Below are 19,963 nucleotides of genomic sequence, written 5' to 3'. Positions count from 1 at the left end.
CATGCGGCGAGCATGACCTTGGAGGCTGTGGGTGACAGGCAGTGGGTGGCTCTGGTGGGCCGGCTGGAACCTCGGCTGTCGCACGGCCGGGTTGGTGCCGGCTGCCCACAAGCCCTCTGCTTGTTGGGACACAGGCGTGTGGGGCGTGCAGGTAACCCCCACTGTCCTCACGGTGTCTGAGGAGACACCTCCCTGGCCCCTGGCTCTGCGCTCCCAGCACCCTGCTCTCCTCCCTGCCCCTGCACAGGCCCAGTTGTTCAGGGAAGTTTCACAGCCACGTCAGAGAACATGTCCTCTGTACAATGTCCCCCAAAACTTTAAGCTCCACACGTCCGGCTGAAGGCGGCCTCACTGCCCCTGCATGTGCAGGCTGGACAGGCCTCCTCTCTAGGGGTTATGCTCTGAAAACCCCTGAACGTCTACCATGAGGTCCATGCCGGACGGGAGCCCCCTGCTAAGTTCTCTCTCCTTGTCTTGTCCTGCTGGATGAGACAAGCATGTGGGGCGTGGGCTGGCTGGGGCAGGGCCTGGGCCTGACGCGGGACAGGCTCCTCTCTCAAACGCAGTGGAGGGGCAGGACAGTCTGACTGTGGGATGAGGATTCAGAAAAAGCAAAAGCTGCTAGCAGCTAGTTGTGGATCGTGGTCAGACGGCGCCTGGAGGGCAGGAGGTGGGGGGTGGCTGTCACAGGCAGGCCCTGCGGCTGGACGCCGGGCAGTGGGGCGGCAGCGGGCATGTGGGGTGGCCAGCGTGGGGCTGGTGGGGCGGAGCAGAGGGCAAGGCCGCAGCTGGGGACACCGGCAGGAGTCGCTGGGCAGGGGCCTGGGCGGGGGCTGGGGGCCCAGCTGTCCAGGTTCACTTCGGGGGTGGGGAGCCTAAATAACTGGTTTTCTTCAGAACTGACTTGCGTGGAGTTTCCTTTTTTATGCAGTTACAAGAACCAAACTCAACCAGCTGCTTATTCTGGAATTTATGCAAACTCAGAGGTCCCTTTGCCCACGTCCTGCTGGTGGAAGGGGCAGGCGGGCACAGGGCCAGCAACACCATTGCTCAGGCAGCCCCTCGCGAGCGCCCACCTCTGCGAACCTCTCCTCTGGGGGGGTCAGGTGGGAGTCACTCAGGATTCTTGGGGGGAGCAGAGGGGAGTGACCGCAGTTCAGATTCCCAAGGCCCAGCCTGCCGAGAAGTCTGACCCCAGTCAAAAGTGAGATTATTAGATCCCCAATTAGCCCCTAAATTCTTATGGCCTCGCACTTAAGTCCCATTTATTGAGCACCTACTACATGACAGGCCCTGTTCAGACACGGGAACACGCTCGCAGAGGCCCAGCCCTGAGGCCCCCGTCGGGTGAGACGCGAAGGGGGAGCAACAGACACCGGGGGGGCTGCGGGGAAGACAGCAGGGCACCGGGCACACGGGCGGCAGCCACGCTCTGGAAGCTTCCGTGAGATCACACAACTTGGCGTCTGGGCAGCAAGGAGCCGGGTGCAGATGGCAAAGATCTCACCCAGGGGGCACAGCCGTGCCTGCAGCCGCTGGAAGCATTTACGCTCTCAAAGGCCGCGAGCCGGCTGCCCTTTAGAAAGGTCTCGGCTGCTGGGATGAGCCGAGGCTGCGATGCCGGCTGTCTCTGGAGCGCCCCAAGCGAGGAGTGAGGCGCCCGATCCCAGCGGTGAGAGTGGGTGAAAGAGCAGCCTGAGCGCGGCCTGTGGGGGTGGGGGGCGAGCGAACCCCCGGGTGAGCAAGACCCCCTCTATTTCCTTTCAATAAATGTGGCCGCAGCAACCTCAATGAACTCTGGCGGCTGCACTGCGGGCACGGGGGTGGCAGCTGAAGGCTCCGGCCGGACCAGGACTGCCCCACCCCCTCGCCCCTCCACTGCGCGCCCCGTCTCGTCTCGGGAAGCCTCCTCCTCGCCCTGCCAAGCGGCGTCTTCCCGGTTCCACGGCCTTGGGAGGTGGAGTCCATCCTTGCCCATGGTCGGCGCGCACTACGGCCGGAGCACACGCACCGCCACACGGCGCTTTCAAACGGCTGAGGAACCGGCGCGGCGTTCTCGGAGGCGTCCTCAGTACGCCAGGAAAGCCGGGCAGAGGCGGAGGACGCAGGGTACACGCAGCAGCCCCGTCCCCGCCAGCCCCCTGCCAGGGGATTCCCGCAAAGTCAGGCCACATCCTTGCGCAGCCCCCACCCGTGTCCTGAGCCCCGGGAGCCTGGGGACCGCCAGCGGTCAGGGTCGTCTGAACGGGAACCAAGTGCCCCGGCGTCCTGCCCCACACGTTTTCTCTGGGAAAATCCAAGCAGCTGCCATGAGTCTCGTAACTGGCAGCGGCCACCCTGCTCTGCACAGACCGTGACGACGGGTGGGCTGAGGCCGGGGCGTCTACGCTCCTGGAATCATCACACTGGCCTGGGCAGCTACGGGGGTGTCGGGAGAGTCATGGCGCATCGTTGCTTGAAAAACAGAAAAAGTACATCTTGGCGTTTCCGACAACCCCGCAGTGTTAAGCCCGTAATCCAGCGGCCGCGGGAACATTCACAACACGGGACATCACCCCGTCCTCGTCCATTCCCAGCCGCCCCCCAGGAGCTCTGAGGTCTAGCGGTGAGTGGTTGCTGCCTCTCCCAGCCCCAGTAACCGCCAGGTTCTCTCCCTGACGTGCCAATTCTGGCCCTTGTGGGACCCCAGGGCTGTCATTCAGGTCTGGTCCCCAGGGGTCCCTGTGGCTGCTTCCTGGAGAGCAGTGCTGGCCCCCGAGCGCTGGCCCCAGAGTGCTGGCACCGCAAGGCCTCAGCCCCCAGGCTGGAGCGCAGGTAGCCCTTGTGGATTGGGGTGGGTGGAGGGGCGCCAGCAGGTCCCAGCAGGCTGGGGGTGGGGGGCGGGCACGGGGAGGCCCCAGTGGGCTAGGGGTCCGCAGGGAGGCCAGGTCAGGCTGGGGGATTGGAGGGGGCCATGGGGAGCCCCAGGTGGGCGGCAGGGAGGCCCGGGCAGGTTGGGGGATGAGGGTCGTGGGGAGACCCCGGGGGGCTGGGGGGTTGGGGGGCTGTGGGGAAGCCCGGCACTGGCGCTCAGCTGTGCTGCTGTTTGGCTCTACCGTCAGCGGTGACCCTGGCTTGGGAGGTGGCGCGGGACTGTCCCCCACCATGAACACCATTTGGGGGCACCGGGGCCAGGGCCCCACCTGCGGGCCTGGCACAGGATGTGGCCGCCTCAGGGCCACAGATCCCTGCCGGACAAACGCCGCTCTGGCCCTTAGCCCTCGGCCAGGCGTCCCAGCTGTCCCGGTGTCCCTGCCTGGACAGAGGGCGACGGCCACGCCGCCCAGTGTGTGAGGGCGTCTGCGTCACGTGCCTGTGCCGGGGGCGGGCGGAGCGGCCGGTCAGCCGGACTCCTCGGGCGGCCCCAGCCTGCGCGCCCGGTCACTGCCATCAGTCATTAAACCCCAGTGCACATGGAATTAGTCGTGATTAATTATTCAGAGGCAGCCACAGGGTGGGATGGCCCCTGGGACCCGGCTTTGCGCTGCGCCCCTCCCCGGCCTCCAGCGGCCCTAGGTCCTCAGAACTGGGGGTGACCTGGAGGAGCACGGGGCAGGGTGGGGCCTGCGCCCCAGGCGCCCTGCGGCTCCCAAGCCAGAGCCCCCAAGCCGGGGCTCCCCGGTCTGCTTTCCGGAGAGGCTGAAAGGAGCAGAGTTACAGGCCGCATCTGCGGGAGTCCAGGGGGGCTCTGCGGAGGAGGAGCTTGCTGGGAACTAATACTCAAACAACAGAAAGAGCCATCAACACGCTGCTCGGGGCTGACAGCCTGGTGGACCGTCACGGATTTCCAAGAATTCCCTGCTGCTGCCCATTTAAATGCAGTTATGGGGGATAAACAATTATTTTATTTTTGTCTGTGCTAAATGTAACTTTTCTTTCAAAATATCCTGCTGTCTCTTAACATTTATTTAGCGTTATAAATGCTCTAAGCCTTGAATAGACTATAAACGTTTTATTCAAAATAATGGCCTAATATGCTTATTATCTCAATAGGAGAAAACCACGCTCTGTTCCCGAGGCTCAGAAGTCTCCTGAAGGGTTGTTCCAGTGTGGACATCGCACAGGGCTTCCTGCAAAGCTCACCCACCTGCGGGCAGACGCGTGGGCCCGGCAGGTGCTGCCGCAGAGCAGGGATGTCCTGCCCGCGCCCGCCCCGGGCCCCTCGGTGCCTCCCGGCTTCACGCACTCGCCCGCGTCCTCACCTAGAAGCTTCTCTTGGATTCAAACCTGAAGCAAATGACACTCTGCAGACTGACCCCAGCGGAGCCCCACACCCAGCCCCGCGCCCTGGCCCCACTGCCTCAGATGCCCGCGCCGCTGCCCAGATCCCGGCCGTGACAGTCACCCGACAGCTGACCGGACGTCCAGAAAGGGTCAGCGCAGGGCCACTAAAGGAAACCAACCAAGAAATGAAAACCACATGTGTCACCCTTTGAAACAACACAAAACTAGGTTGGTCGACGGTGGTGTCCACCACAGCGGCCTTCAGTGGCGCGTGTTCCCACATGGACCGCGCCTGCAGTCTGTGAGAGGACACATGACGGGTCTGGTGGCTGTTCTGTCACGGCTCAGCCGGAGTCTGGGCACCCGCAGGCAGGGAGCTCGACCAGCTAGTCACAGACCCTTCCTGGCGAAGTCGCCCCTCCCGGACCTTCTCTTGGACCCCGGTCAGCACCGCTGGGCTTCTGTGCTCATCCACTGACATGGCCGGGAGGCAGGAGCAAGGCCCCGCGCCGACACTGCCCGAGTCAGCTCTCAGACCGCAGCCCCGGCCGTCCCCGTCCCGCAGGGCGCCTCGCCCAGCTCCCTCCCGCTTTCTCAGCCTCGCTGCTCCAGGTTAAACAGACATCAGCCCGCAAGCCTCCTCTTCCAGGGCTGCCTGGGAAGAGCCGGGCCCCTAGGAGTTTCCAAAGAGTTCCTGGCTTCTGAGCCCTGAGCTGTGGCGAGGCGGGCCGGGGCGGCGGGGCCGGGTGGGCTGGGAGAACGCCCGCAGCCACAGACCCAACCAGGCTCCAGAACAAGCGCCCAGGAGCAGCCTTGCTCGCCCGGCCAGATTCAGAACTTCTAACGCCGACTGTGACGGAGCCGTCATCTAGTGAGAACTGTAGCAACCACCAAGGTAAATGGCTCAGGGCAGAAAGGCCTTTCAGGGGCCTCCCCGGTGGCGCAGCGGTTGAGCGAAGCTGCCCGCGGCCTCTGCGGCGCAGGTTCGATGCTCACCGGAGGAGGGTCCCCCATGGTGCGCAGACCTCTCCTGCCGCCCGCTGCCCTGCACTGCCTGCCTGTTCCCCGCTCTGGCTCTGGTGAACACTGACTGTACCCAGTGCATGCAAACACATGCCTCGGCCTTTCAGTCAGGAAATTCACTTGTGTGGCCCTGACTTCCATTCTGGGGACACAGCCGCCAACCTCGGCAGAGATGGGCTCTGGGGTGGGGGGGGGGCCGGCGGGGGCCAGGGGCCGAGGGCACAGGCACAGACACCGCTGGTCCCGCGGCCTGCATTGGTGGGAAGCGTGACCAGGCTCGGAAACCACGCCCGCCTGTAAGCGATGGGAATGCAGGCTCGAGTGGCTTAGAAAGCTTCAGGTTTTTTTGTAACTTTTTTTTTTTTAAGATTCATTTATTTATTTATACAAGAACCGGGGTACAGGCCAGATGCGCAGGAGGGTGAGAGGACTCATCAGCAACAGAGCAGAGAACAGAACAGGCAGACTGACTGAACTGCACTGCTGAGGGGAGCAGCGGGCGAGCCAGGAGAGGTCTGCCGCGCCATGTGGGACTCTCCCTGGCCAGCCAGGAATCGAACGAGCACTGCAAAGGCTGCGGACAGCTCCACAGCGCTGCGCTCAACCGCCTGCGCCACCAGGGGAGGCCCTAGAAAGGTTCAGTTTTAATTGAAAAAATTACTGCTCCATTTTATATTGAAAAGCAGCGACTTCAGGACTCACTAGGTTTAAAAATGATCCTCAGGATTCCCCGCCAGGTTCGGAAACGGCGGCCCATGTCGGCACTGAATTGCTTTTAAAATGAAAAATCAGGAGCGATTCACGGATTTTGCTGAGGACATTAAAAACCTCCTCGTTGGCGCGTCCCGATTTTACTTGCTGCAGAACTGACCTGATGAGTGTGGAAGTCTCCCGACCGAGCGAGTGCCGGGTGGAGGACGTGACGCATCTGCCCCGGCCTCCGGCTTTCTGGAAAGCAGCGGGGAAGGCGGGGGCAAACATTAATTAATAATTGGGTGCCTGGCACTGTCTCAATCAGAGCAGAACAATTAGGCGTTCTCCCCCTAATTGCCCCGCCACTGAGTGTCTTTCTGCTCACGCCAGGCTGGCGCTAGAGCCCACGACTCAGAGGATCCTTCCAGGACCAGCCCGAGCCCCCATGTGTTTGTCAGGAAGACCAACCAACACGGACTTTCGCTCTGAGGCTGTAGTTCAGCAAGTGCTGCTATTGATAAGTGGACACAATCGGACAGTCTGCAGCGCGGGAAGACAATCGCTCGCCCTCCGGCATGTTGAGGTGCGTCTTGAGGCCCAGAGTCGCCCACCGAGGAGCCTGCATCCGTGATGAACAGTGCCTCCAAATGCGGCTGCCCTGGGCAGCTGCAAAGCAAGTAAATGATGCCGTCATGGGGGCCACGGGGGGAGGGGTGCACGTATGGAGGACGGACACGGCGGCAGGGACACGGGCCATGCTTTTCACTGAGCTTGTCTTGGGGGGACAGCCCGCTGCTTCTGAGGCTCCCCGGAAGCTCCCCTCACCCCTGGAGCTGCTCTCCCCGTGCTGCTGGCTGCCCTGGACACTGGTCCTGCCCGCGACACGCGAGCTCGGGCAATACAGCCGCAGGGAGCAGCCGGGCCCCTCGCTGAGAGCTGGACTTAGGCCTCCTTTAATCTGAGGGGCGGCGAGAACTCGTTCATCATGAAGAGAGCATGAAAAGGAAGTCTTGGTTGTTTTTAAAACATACCAACCCATGGCCAGGGGGACAGACGTCCTTTCTTTTTACCACCAGGGAGCACCTCTCCTAGGCGTTGTGCACGTCGGTGGGCTCTGGCGCCGGAGGAGGAGCCACCTCTACGGACTCCCTTTGCCCAGCTGCTGGGCGCTGGCGGAGGAGCCGGGGCCACTGCTGGTCCCCGAGGTCACAGTCCCTGGCCGTGATGTGCCTTTCCAGTCCGCGCCCCTACGACCCAGGGGACGTGTTCAAATGCTAACATTCCACTCTGGGGAAAATACTAAGTTTGTTTAAAAACACCCAGCCACGGCACAATAGAAGCACAGAGGCGTCCGCGGCAGGACACGTGTGCTGCCTCGTGCTTTGCAGAGGGTGGCGGGAGTCGCTAGGACGGCCCCCGCGAAGGGCAGACGGATCAGTGAGTGGGCGTCGGGCACAGCTAAGCCGTGAGCCCCGCCACGAGCTCACTCCCCCGGGCTGCGCCTGCCCCTGCCTGACGGCCACCGTGACTGCGCGGTGCTGGCCTGGAGGGCAGGGCGGAGGCTGCGGGGGGCCATGGGCCTGCGTGTGCCCGGCGCTGGAGCTCCCCAGCCTGGCTCCCTTCACACCCCAGAACTCTCGGTGCTGCCGTCCAAGAGCTCAGCACAGGGAAACCACTGGCTTGAGAATCGGCGCGTGAGGGTGGAAATGCTAAACTCCGGGGCCAGCCCTTCCGTGGACCCCAAGCCTCAGTGTCTGCCTCTCGTGGGCGGGAGATCACAGAGCTCGCTACGAGGAGTGTTTTTGAGAATGAAATCGATGATTTATTGAAAGTGCCTTTAAGAGCGCGAGGAATGTCATAGGGATTTAAGAATGACAGTTAACACCCCAACACACTGATTTTTAAGAGGGCTCAGGAAATAGGAGGTGTATGCAGAGTCCCGTTAGGAGGCACCCAGCCAGCTCTCAGCCCTTGGGGTTCGTTCCCCAGCTGCTCCGCCTTGTCTGACGAGGGCCCCAGGCCTGGGTGCAAACAGCCGCAGACGGGCGAGTTCAACGTTCTGCCCTCGCTAGCGCACGTCGCCAGGCCCACGCTGTGTTTCAATCAGGTGAAATGGGCTTCGGTGCCAAGTCCCTTCATGGGCCAGGGGTGTGTCTGTGGGGCATACCCGGTGCAGAGCCTGGTTTGTCGTCACCAGGAAGCTCACGAGGTGAAAAGGAAGCTGCTTTCCCCAAACCCATCTGCTCACGGACCCTCCTCCGAGCCACGCAATTTAGTCCTCGACGGACAACATTTACGTTATGAGTGTGGCGCCTGGCTGCGAGGCGCGCTCCCAGCCCTTCCTTCGTGCTTGCAAGAGACCCAGGGAGGCCTGCACAGGTCACAGCGGGGACGTGCCGGCGCCTCCTTGCTGCCCAAGGACTGAGAAGTCGGCACGTCGCTCCCTTTCAGAAACGATGCTCAGTGAAGAATATCACCACCGCCATCGCCCCATCACGGCCTCATCACCTCCCCATCAGCATCTTGTCACCCTCAGCCTTTCCATAACTCCCACCCACACTGTCGCCTGCATCACCCCCGCAACCATCCTGCCATCGCCCCTGTCATCACGCCATCATAACGAGCTCCACCACAACGTCGTCTCTACCGCGGCCGTCAGCCCGTCCTCTGCATCGACAGCACCAGCTCCTCCTCCTCATCACCGTCCCAAGACCACCGTCTTCACCACCACCACGGCCGCCGCCATGTCCCTCGTCAGCACCGCCACGGCCTCCAAGGGCCCTCGCCCTCCCGGGCAGCGCGCTAAGCTTTTGGAAATGGAATTTTCACCTTTACAAAGTCCTAGAGATACATCTTGGGCGCGCTTCTTTTTATCCAAATGGGAAGAGGCTTAGGGAGAGGATAACTTCTCCACAGTAACAGTTAAGGAGAGGCTGAAAAAACAATTAACCCTAAACCTGTGACTTTGAAGCTGAAATTCTAACCAACACGTGACCCCAAACAGCTTCCCGTTCCATCTCGGAGGCTCTCCCAGGCCCGAGCGCCAAGTGCGATCCCGGAGTCTGCAAACCTTGTTAGAAACTATGCAAGTCATGTTTGGTGTCTGCGTTAGTAGATGAGTTGTACATAATTAGACTTACAGATACTTAAATTCAGTGTAAGTCAATAAAACGCACGTCTCACACTCCTTGAAAAGACTCCTCAGCACAGCATCTCCTCAGGAGTTTTGATTATGCCGAAGAGCAGGGCCTCTGGGGAGCTCTTGGCCACGCCAGTTGTCTCCTGGTATTTATAGCTCCTCGTGTCAGCCTCAGAGCCCAACAAAGGGAACACAGGGAGCCACTGAGGCCCTAAGGATTCGGTCCCTGACAGCACGGGGGCTCTGCAGGAGGGAGCACAGACACAGACGTGTGCGCCGGAATTAATGAACACCCACATAGAGTGGAAGCCGCTCCCCAGAATTCAAGGCTCTTACAGCTCAGAGCTACTCCCTTCCGTCTGATCCCAGAGCGGCAAGCCTGTGGGAGGCTGCTCTCTCTTCTGTCACTGAGATGATGATTACTCAGATTTCAGGCCCCCCATGAAATTAAAAATTGCTCATCTATAAAAAGAGCCGAACCTGTCCTGACTAGCTTCCTACTTTGGGTCCCGAGGTGCCAACTCCCACCTGGTCAAAGGAAAACATGCTGGTTCCCTCAGAGCTGACCGTCCCCTGCGTCACATGACAATTGCTTTGACTTATTTCCTTTTGCTCTTGCAATCATTTTTATTCTTCACATTACCTTTCTCCTCTCATGGTAATAAGAGCCAGGAAGGGAGAGCGATAATTTCCTTATTGTCAACTTTCTGTTGACTGTCAACATCATGATTATTTTCCTTAAATAGGTCCCTGGGATTACCCGGCTCCGTCCCAGCCCGGAACAGAGGCGGAGGCGACTGAAGAATCACGTGGCCAACAGTAACCATTCTGGGCCCGCAGGCTCACAGCACCACGTCCGATTCAGAGACACAGACTCACGCCTCTTCAGGCGATGCCACACCACTCCATTCCTACCACCAAGGCGCCAATCATCCTCTACCCGGACCCGCGGGGTCCACCCCCACTTGCTCCCACCCCCACGCACCCCCTCTGGCGGCCTCTACCTGAAGGATGCAAGATTAGCCATTTGAAGGGGTGTCTGCACTCCGGCACTCACTGCAGCACTAGCCGCAACAGCCGGTTACAGAAACCACCCAAGTGTCCCACAATGAGTAAGTGGATTAAGAAGATGCAGTATGTTTACCCGATGGAATACCACTCAGCTGCAAAACAGATGCACTCTTGGGCCTCCCTGGTGGCGCAGGGGGTTAAGATGCAGCTTAGAAGCTGTCCGCAGCCTCTGCAGCACAAGTTCGACCCCCGGCCAGGGAGCTCCCACAGGGCGCAGCAGACCTCTCCTGTCTCCCCGCTGCTCCCCTCAGCAGTGGATTTCAGTGGGTCCGCCTGTTCTGCTCCCTGCTCTGTCTCTGGGGAGTCCTCTCACTCCCCCACACCTCTGGCCTGTACCCCAGCTCTTGTATGCATAAATACATAAATCTTTTAAAAAAGGATGCACTCTTCCCTTTTGGGAAGGCCTGGAAGGACTCAGCCAGAGCCCGCCCGCGCCCGTCTGCACCTCCCGTGGTAGAGCCAGCCGGGGCAGCGCCACCGGGCACCCCTTTCTTCATCTTGTCTGTTCTTCTGGTCAGGTCAGAGCCAGAAACCCCGAGGCTGTCGTGCGGAGGAGAAACCAGACCTGCCGGTCCCGTCACCTTTGACTCCCGACCCCAGAACTGTGGGACGCGTCGTTGCCTCTGCCGAGGCCCCCAGCGCGCGGGGGTTCGGGTGGGTGGGAAGCCTAGGACATGGATACAAGGCGTTTGGGGACAGGTGGGAATCAAAGGTTTTATTCTGAATAAGAAAGGTGTCAAGGGAAGCGCAAAAGACAATGAACTAAAAAGGCGACAGGCCAAGCTGATGTCAAAGCGTCACCAGCGAGTTGTGTTGTCCGGGACTGGACGCTTTATTTGCAGGCAACAGCGCCTGATTTGGGAATAATTGTCATTCAATTATTTTCTGAGCCCAGCTCACTTCTCAATTCCTCCTCCGGCTTTAACTGCATTTTTCCGTGACTGACAGGGCCCCATGGCGCCCCCGGACAGGAGGCAAGCAGGACCCTGGAAGAGGCCATGGAGGTGACGGTAGCTGTGACCTTGACTGGGACCTTGACCATGCTTGTTCCTTCCAGACGTGCCTGCCGCCTGCTGCCCTTCCTGTGGGCCCCCCAGAAGGTGCCGCAGACTTGGGGCAGCCTTTCCAGCTCAGCAGCTCCTCTCGAGCCCACTCTATTGAGCTGGACATTTGCCTGTGAGGGGACGGGCCGTGATGTCAGGAAATCGTGGGCAGAGGACAGAGGGCGCTGGGCGGGAAACTATCATTAGTGAAATGGGCCTCTCCTCTCCCCTGCGCACACTAATGCTACTGAAGTTCTTTCCCACCAAGAGCCTCCTTTGCCTTTGTGCTCACAGATGGCTGGACCCCCAGAGTGTGCCAGTTTGGGAGCCCCCAGTGGTGTGCCAACAGAGCCAGGGCCCGGGAGAGGCCCCATGCCAAGGCCAGGACCCGCAAGGCCGGATCCGTGAAACAAGACACTTCACCACTCACCGGCGGAGACTCGCGAGTCTCCCAGCACCCCTGAGCGCAAGAAACACCGCGCCTGCAGAAGTAATTATGTGCAATTTCTCTGTTGTCAGGTAATCTTTTAAAAGCAATTTGATGATCTCCCTGGCTAATAGTTTCTCTGGGTTAATTAATAGGTTAATTGATATTTTTCTCTATCAAATTAAAACTGCTTTTCTAAAGAAACTTTGATTTGGTTTCCCCAAAATGAATAGCATGTTTGTTTTTGGTGCACAAAACCAGAAAGCGCCTCCTGCGAACATGTCAGAGGAGCCTCGTCTCCCACGAGCCACCTGCCGGGAGGAGCCCCAGGGCGCACCTGGGACAGCGGCCCAGAGAACAGTCACTGCCAGGTCCCCCTGAGCCACCCGCACTCCGAGGACCCCAGACTCACATCTCTGAGTCTTAGGGTGACCCCTTTGAAGCTATGTCCATCTTATCACCAAAACGCCTGAAGAACAGGCATGTGCGAGGCAGGCCCCCTCTCCTTGAGGTGCAGTTTAGAGCCAGGAATCGCACAGGCGTGCAGCAGACAGTGGAGCTTGTCTGCACCGACTCGGGTGCTTGCAGTCTCTGGGTCCTGTCCGGGTATTTACGCGGCGCCCACTGCTGTGGCTCGCTGGCCGAGCCCTGGTAATGACGACGGTGCCTCCTTGTCAGGTGGACATGTGGGTCAGCACCGCCCTGACCACGGTGGGCTCCATGAGCTGCCTCTGCTGCTGTCCCCTCATCTGCCCTCCATTCCACTTCAAAGGAGCCTCCGGGCAGGTGGCAGCTCCCTCAGGCTGCCGCGGTTTCTGAGCAAATCTTGCCCTTTAACACGTGTCAGTCGAGTTCTGGGGTCAGACTCCAGGACGGCGCACATCTTCATAGTCGATAAGAAATTATGTTCTGGCTCAGCCGTCAAACACAAGCCGAGCACAGTAACAGAACAAATGAAATGTTATTTATAATCTCGGATATCAAACTGTTCCCCGAAGTGACAAGATCAATATTGCGAGGCAGAGTGTCTCCCACGGACAGATGGTGCCGTTGGACGCGCCCAGCGACCCAGCGCGCCACAGGCGCCCCTCCCTGCCTAGACGCCCTCGCCAGGGCTCAGCGCTTTCAGAGCGGATGGCGCGGGGTCACTCCCTGGGGGCAGGCGTGTCACCCCAAGGAGGGGGGAGAGAACCAGGTCAAGTAGGAAGGTGTCAAGATTAAACCACTCGGCCCGCCCGCGCCCCCAGCCCACTGCCCTGGTGCTTTCCACAGCAGGAGGCTATTACTTCGTCCCAGGGGTCCAGACCCCAGGGTGGGCAGGCTGCTCTTGGCTGGGCATCTGCTCCCTGCACCCGACCCCCTGTGTGCCTGTGACTCCCTATAATGAGGGTGCCAGTCGCCTCAGTGAAGCCCACGGGCTCCAGCGGGACCCCCTGCAGGCCAACGACTCTGCTGTGACCCTGGTTCCAAGAAGGCGGTGGCCCAGCTGGGGGAGTCGTGTGAGTTTTCCCTTCATTTCTGAGCATCCCGGTCTCAGGAGCTTTGTTGCCTAAATGTTTTGTGTCGCGCAGTGATGAAGAAATTGCTATTTGTCAATAAACAAATAAAAGCTTGCAGAAGCCCCCTCCAGGCCAGGCCGCTGGTGCCTCCCTCCTGCCCAGGTTTGCAGCCAAAGGGCCTGGTTCCCGCCCAGCTTCTCCCCAGAAAGCAGAGGCTGGGCCAGGCCTGCAGGCCCCCGGCTCAGCCCAGGCCGCCCTGCACAGACGCCCTCCCTCGCTCAGCACGTCATCCTTGGGCTTCTAAGTGAAACCATTTCAAGCATGTTTTTTTCCTTCAAAACGCAGCAACTGGCAATCACTCATTTGTGACACCAGCAGGAGACGTGGGCTCTGTCACGTTCACGGCGAGATGAGCCTGACGCTCGGCACAGACCCCGGCGCTCCGAGAGCCTGGCAGTCCGTCCCGCCGCCCGCCCCCCTGGAAGCGAGGCCTCCAGCGGCCTGGCCAGCACTGCCCCCACCTGCCTCCCTGCGCCTGACATTCGAAATGCAGGGACTGACGGGCGGGCGCAGGACCCGACCCCCCATGCAGGGTGTGTCTGCAGCCTGAGGAGCTCCGGAAAAAAGGATGCTGCAAAATCTACAGCAAGAGTCCTTGCCGTCCCATTAGCAGAAACCCGCCCCGAGTCTGTGGCCGGGGTGGCGGGGGGTGGGTGGGGGCGTGGGTCTCCAATTCAAATCTTCCAACACTCTGACTGTCCGTCAAGACCTCCAACCCCCAACCAGAAATCTTCTCTCCCTTCTAAGACTGAAATGTGGTCTCAAAAATGTAAAGCACTATTGAAAAGCAACATATAATAAAGTATGTTATTTTAAAAAGTAATTTCCAATGCCAGGACGACGTCTCCCACCGTCCCCCGGGACCGGGACGGCCTTGGGGAGCCTGGCTTTCGAGCAGTGGGGACGGCCTCTCGCTGTCCATCCCGCTGTCCACCCCGCTGTCCGCCGCTGCCCAAACGCCTGTCGTGGCATCTCTGCTGTTCACCCGCCAAAACGAAACGACGACTTACTGAAAACAAAGGCGGGCGAGCGCTTTGGCTCTAGCCCAGGTGAAGGCCACGGCCTATGCCAGTCTGCTCTGGGTGGGGATTCAGATGCCCCGATTGCCACAGGGCAGCCCCGATATAAAATGGGGTTGCCTGACTGGGGGTCTCACCCCTGCGCTTAAAGGGGCTTATGAATGCTCAGCTGCAGACACCACCAAAGGTTGATGAAAGGTTTACTTACGAGGGGAGGGGAGACGGGGAAATGAATGGCTCAGGGAGAAAAACAGGGCGAGAAGTTCGTAAACGCGTCCCACCCAGTCGGCTGACCTGGGCTCCCAGTGACCCGCCGGCCGGAGAAAAACCGAGCACGCCGGGGGGCCAAGAGGGCGACCCCGGCCACATGGCCGGTGAAATACCCAAACCGGAGCCCAGGTGCTTAACTCCGCCCTCAGGTCCTCGAGCCTGCCTTTGGGGGTCACGGGATTCGCAGTTCCCAGGGGGTCGATGGGGTGGGGGGGCGTCCACACAGCCTGTGCGGAGCTGGCTCAGGACGTCCTGCCCCCAGCATGGTATCGCCGACCCGCTGGCGATCACGCGCTGCGTCTCCAGTGTTGGCTTAAACTACCAGTTTTTAAAACTATCCATTTGGCCTCTTTCATAGGCACAACAGTCACTCCGAATTGTTTTTAAAACAGAGCGTCAGCGTCAGCGGGCGGCCCTCACGGGAACGGCTGTGCGCAGGCACTGGGGAGGCGCTGATCTGAAGAGCCTGGGATTATTAATTCCACTAAGCTGGGACCACGGAGTTCATAATGATACCAGCTTCTAAATTTGCCGTTGTAGTGGGATAAGGAAAAGTAATCCCTAATAATATCGCTGAATGCGAGACTGCTTATTATTATTGATTTCTCATCCACTTATTTTTCGCCTGAAATTTCCAAGCAGGTTAAATGAATCGTAGCTCAAGTGAAGGACAGCCAGCACGCCGGGCAGCCAGCAGGCGCGGATGCCTCGCAGCACTCCCTGGCACGTCCAGGCACGTCCAGGCACTTCCTGATTCTCCTGGCACGTCCTCGTATTTCCTGGCACATCCTGGCGCTCATTCCCTGGCACTCTCCCTCTTCCTGTGGCCCATGGGCCATCCAGGGTTCATTGACTGACTGCTGGATGGACGGATGGATTTCCTGGGTTCATTGACTGACTACTGGATGGACAGATGGATTTCCTGGGTTCATTGACTGACTGCTGGATGGACGGATTTCCCGGGTTCATCGACTGACTGCTAGAGGCACGGATGGAATCCTTGGGTTCATTGATTCAGAGCCAGTGAGCGAAGGAGAAAGATGCTGCAGGGGTTTTCCAGTTAGGTTGAGTTCTGCAGCCAGCCAGCCCACAGCACCACAGGACCGGCCTTCCTCAGATGAGGCCCACGCTTTTCCAAAGGGGCAGCGGAGGCTGAAAGCAGTGTGGGGTCCAGTGAGGACAGGCCAGGTGGCAGCCACTTATCTCTGCCTGTCCTTCTGCCCAGCCAGGACGGTCAACTCTGGTGCCAGGGCCACGGGAGCCGCCAGGGCCAGCTGACCCCAGGAGACAGAGACGCCAGGGATAGTTAAACCCCAGAGGACAGGGATGCCAGGGATAGCAGCCCCTGAGGCAGGTGTCACTGCACGTCCCCCGGACACAGGAGGGTCCTTCATGGACTTCGGGCTAGAGGGGTCAGGGTAGCCGAGGCAGGCGCCTCCTTGAACAGTTCTAGGCATCGCTGCTGGGGATGGCTCTCCCTGGAGGCTCCCAGGCTTGGATAAATGCGCATCTCCTTCGGCTGAGTCTGTAAATGGTGGTGTGTGGGCCTGAGGCTGGCCGCCGGCTCCGCTGGGCAACCCCGCCAGCGCGCTCTCCAAGGTCTCTGCATTAACACACTCGGCACCCTGAGTTGGAGGCTGCACGTGGGCGAAGGAAGGTCCTCCCTGCAGACCATCGCCCAGACCCAGCCCCATGTCTATTTTCATTGCAGTCCCAGGACCTGATTTTTAAATGGCAAAAAATGAAGACTTATTTCCTGACCCGACTCTCCAGGGCACCCCCAAATAGCAATGGTTTACAGCCGGTCCCTAACACCACGGCCAGCTCAGTAACCTGCGTGGAACACCCCAGAGCAAGACGCTTTCTTTTTCTGGGAATCCAGGCTTTGAGCCAGCAATTGATCCTGCGAGTTCTGAGGCACGGAGCACTAGCTTTGTGTTTGTTATGCTGCACAGAGGCTGCGAGCAGTGCCAACAGCAGGGACACTCCAGATTGGGGGGGCGGGGGCGGGCATGGAGGTGCCAAAGCACCGGGTGTATCTGGTTATCTGGGCTCTTCAAATACCCGGAGGAATAAACAGGCAGCGTCCAGTGGCAACATCAACTGTGACCAGCAGGGCCCAGCTCTATTTTTGTCCAAGGAAACACTTCACTTTCTCGAGCCAACTCCACGCAGCCACGAGCGCTCTGCCTCCCTCCAGGCCTCGATGTCCTGGGCCACAGCGCTGAGGCCTCGCCCTGCCCGAGCCCTGCCGCAAATCTTGCTGCTCCACCAGGTCAGTGTCCATGCATCCCGGCTGGCCATTGAATTTCCCTTTCTCTCCTAAATCATGAGAAACAATGAAGCAGCCCCATTTTCTGTGCCGTACCTGGAGTAAAAAATATTACAAACTGTTTCTAACAATTCAAGTTCACCCAATATCAGAATACAAATGTTCTGAAACTTAGATATTATTTGAAAACCATGTTTTTCCTTCAAAATTTTTATTCAGTAAAGATTCTCTGAACACTGTTTCTTCCTTCATAAAAGTGTGTGCTTTGAGAAGTGAGTCGCGTCTGAACGACGAGGCCCACCCAAGGCCCCTGCCCAGCCCTGGCCTGGGGAGCAGCAGGTGTGCTGAGGTGAGAACAGCGCCTTGATCCAGCCAGACCTGAGGCCTGAAGACTCGAGAAGAGGTCTCGAGGGTCTGCTCTTTGGAGATGAGAAACAGAGAGCACAGCTGGGGGCAAAGAGGGTCAATGCCCCTTGACCTTTGGGAGCTGGACTTCACTGTGAAAAGACGGGGGGCCAGGCAGAGGGTCAGCCTGGACACTCGCACGCATTTGTCCACAAGCTATTTGTGCAAAACCATGCACAGTGACCATGGACCCTCACCGCCAGAGAATCGAGGGCCACTCCCCCGAAGATGCAGGTGGGGAGGGAGGACAGGCCACGCGCAGCCACCTGGTCAGCCCAGGTGGGGTGAGCGCACCTGTCACGGGCCTGAGAGGATGGCACGGAGCAGGCAGAGGCGGGAGGGCTCTGCTGACATGAGAGCCAGCGCTCATTCTGGGGGCGCAGCCCTGAGACACCCTGACAGCCGCGCGGACCTCGGAGATGCACAGAACAGCAGGCGCTGCTGAGCCCCAATGCGGCTGCGCCCCACCCCGAGAGGACACGCCGAAGCGAGGTGGCCAGTGTGGGTGACGCGCTGGGCCACATGGGGCACAGGCCTGGTGGGGTGTGCGGACGGGCGAGAGCGTGACCACAGCCTCACCCGTGTGCGTGTGGGGCGAGAACACGCGATGGACTTGGCTGCGTTCACAGAGACGCATCGCATCGGCTCACTTTCCCTTCCACGCTGGCGCTCCAGCTCTCAAGGACCCGCAGGCGCTGCTGCTGTGAGGACTCGGTCCCCCGTTGGATGCAAACTGTCTGAGGATGCACCTCGCCCCACCTCGGGGCACGCCCCGACCCCCACCTCCGGGCACGTCCCTGGCCCCCAACTCAGCCAGCACCGACTCTGGTGAAGGAAAAGGCTCCAGTTTTTGAAAGCCGGCATGTAGCAGTGACCTTATAATCTCAACAGCAACTCTGCAGTAAGAATTATTGTTAACGATTTAAACTAAAAATAGACCCAGGAAGTTTAACTAGATGAAGATCTCTTGGGCATCATCCCAAGAACATCAAGCCGTCAACTCAGAAAATCACACACTGGACATGTTTATAGACGCAGCTTATGCACAACAGTGAGGACATGAGGGCGCGGGTGCCCCCGCAGAGGCAGGCTCCCCCCACGGAACCCACCAGCCCCAGGAAGAAGGAATGTCGCCATGGACAGCAAACTGCAGGGGCACAAGGGAATTATGTGGGGTCAAGCCGGTCAGAAGGACAGAGACCAACACCGGACGCTCGTGCAACGGGCAATCCGACAAAGCAAAGACCTACAAAGGCGAGCAGACGCTGACAGCGGACGGGAGGTTTCTGCGGTGAGAGGGAGACGGTGAGGGAGGGCGCAGGGAAAATGCAGATTCTGGGTCTCAAGCTGGATGTGACGGGAAAATAAATCTGAGGCTGGGGTCTCGGGATCGAGCAGTAAACAAAGGAGTGGAAGTTTCTTAACAAACAAAAATATACCCTCTAGACCCCCGAAACGGCAACCCCCGTATTCACCCAAGAGAAATGAAAACATGGGCGCAGAGAACGTCGCCCATGATAATGATCAGATCTCGAAAGAGCCCAGAGCACGGGACAGCCGCGGCCTCCGCGCTTGCGCGCAGCCCCCCACGTAGCGCACCCCTCTCTTTCCAGCGGGCTCAGGAGCGGGGTTCACTGATGCCGACTCCTGGGGTCGCCAGGAGCCACTGGGGGCCGCTGGGCCCGTCTCCAGGGTGTAGCGAGGACGGACCAGGAACGGGGCTGCGACAGGCCCTGCCTCCTGGCTGGAAGGGACAGGTTGGGGGTTCCTCTCGATCCAAGCGTGGACGCGGCGCCCTGGCAGCAGGGAGGGCTGTAAGTGGGCATAAGCCCCGTCCAGAATCCAACAAGCTTGGGGGACTGGGAAAAATCCTTTTGTAGAAGAAATATCCACCCACAAGCTGCGACTGCAACTCAGGGTCTCTTAGGGATGATCATGAAATGGGGCCCAGGGGGCCTTGGGCTTCCTTCCTCTACCTCACAGGACGCCCGTGGCTGGGGGAGGGAGAACCACACTGCATTTTCACCGGACAGTGAGTTCTGAGGAGATCACTGCCTGAGGTGGCGTCCGGCCGGAGGGGACGAGCCGGCTGTGCTCTGGACACCTCGCAGCTGGCGGCAGGCTGGGCCCGGGCCCGTCGGGCGGGGGTGAACTTGCCTCCCGGCCCCTCGGCAGCAACGGTGTCAGGTGGGTCCCTTGAAATCTCTCGCCATTTCCCCAGAGATGACGCAGGAAAAATTACACGGGAGGCACGGCCTGACTCAGGGGCAGCGTGAGCGCCTCTTCACACGCCTCACGGCACGCGGGAGTCACCAGCCCCTGTTTTGAAACGAGACAAAAATGCCCCAGGACAGTCTCAGTGGCCTTTGGTGCTGACCTTCGGCATCTGTGGCAGCAGTGGCCTCTCACACTTTATTGTCGGGGACTCAAGTGGTTACTAAAGACCCAGCGTCTTCCAGGCGCTCACCAGGAGAAGATGGACATGCTGACGAGAGGTGACCGTCGCGTTCCTAAGTTCACAGCAGCCACCATGTGGGCTCGGCCTCAGTGCCCAGGACAGTCGGCCGGATACAGACTCAGGACACCCAGTGGAGTACTACTCAGTCGTGAAAAAGATGCGACGGTGCCTTTTGCAATCATACGGGTGGGGCTGGCGGTGTGATGCTAAGAGAGACGTGTCGGAGAGAATCACCCCCGTCTCCCTCCTCCGCGGAATATCCGTATCCAAAGATCACACACTGGCAAAACAGCCATGAACACCTTTCACGCTGTGAGAAGC

General features: G+C 59.6%; 1 protein-coding gene across 2 annotated transcripts in view; it reads right to left on the bottom strand.

Annotated features, from left to right (window-relative positions):
• Nucleotides 1-19,963, bottom strand: part of DPP6 (dipeptidyl peptidase like 6) — a 400,214-nt gene that overhangs the window by 197,344 nt on the left and 182,907 nt on the right. The gene's annotated exons all lie outside the window — the stretch shown is intronic.

The sequence above is a fragment of the Talpa occidentalis genome, unplaced genomic scaffold, assembly GCF_014898055.3.
Source record: "Talpa occidentalis isolate TD23 unplaced genomic scaffold, MPIMG_talOcc4v2.1, whole genome shotgun sequence".
Taxonomy (NCBI): domain Eukaryota; kingdom Metazoa; phylum Chordata; class Mammalia; order Eulipotyphla; family Talpidae; genus Talpa; species Talpa occidentalis.
This window is presented reverse-complemented; position numbering and strand designations above follow the sequence as displayed.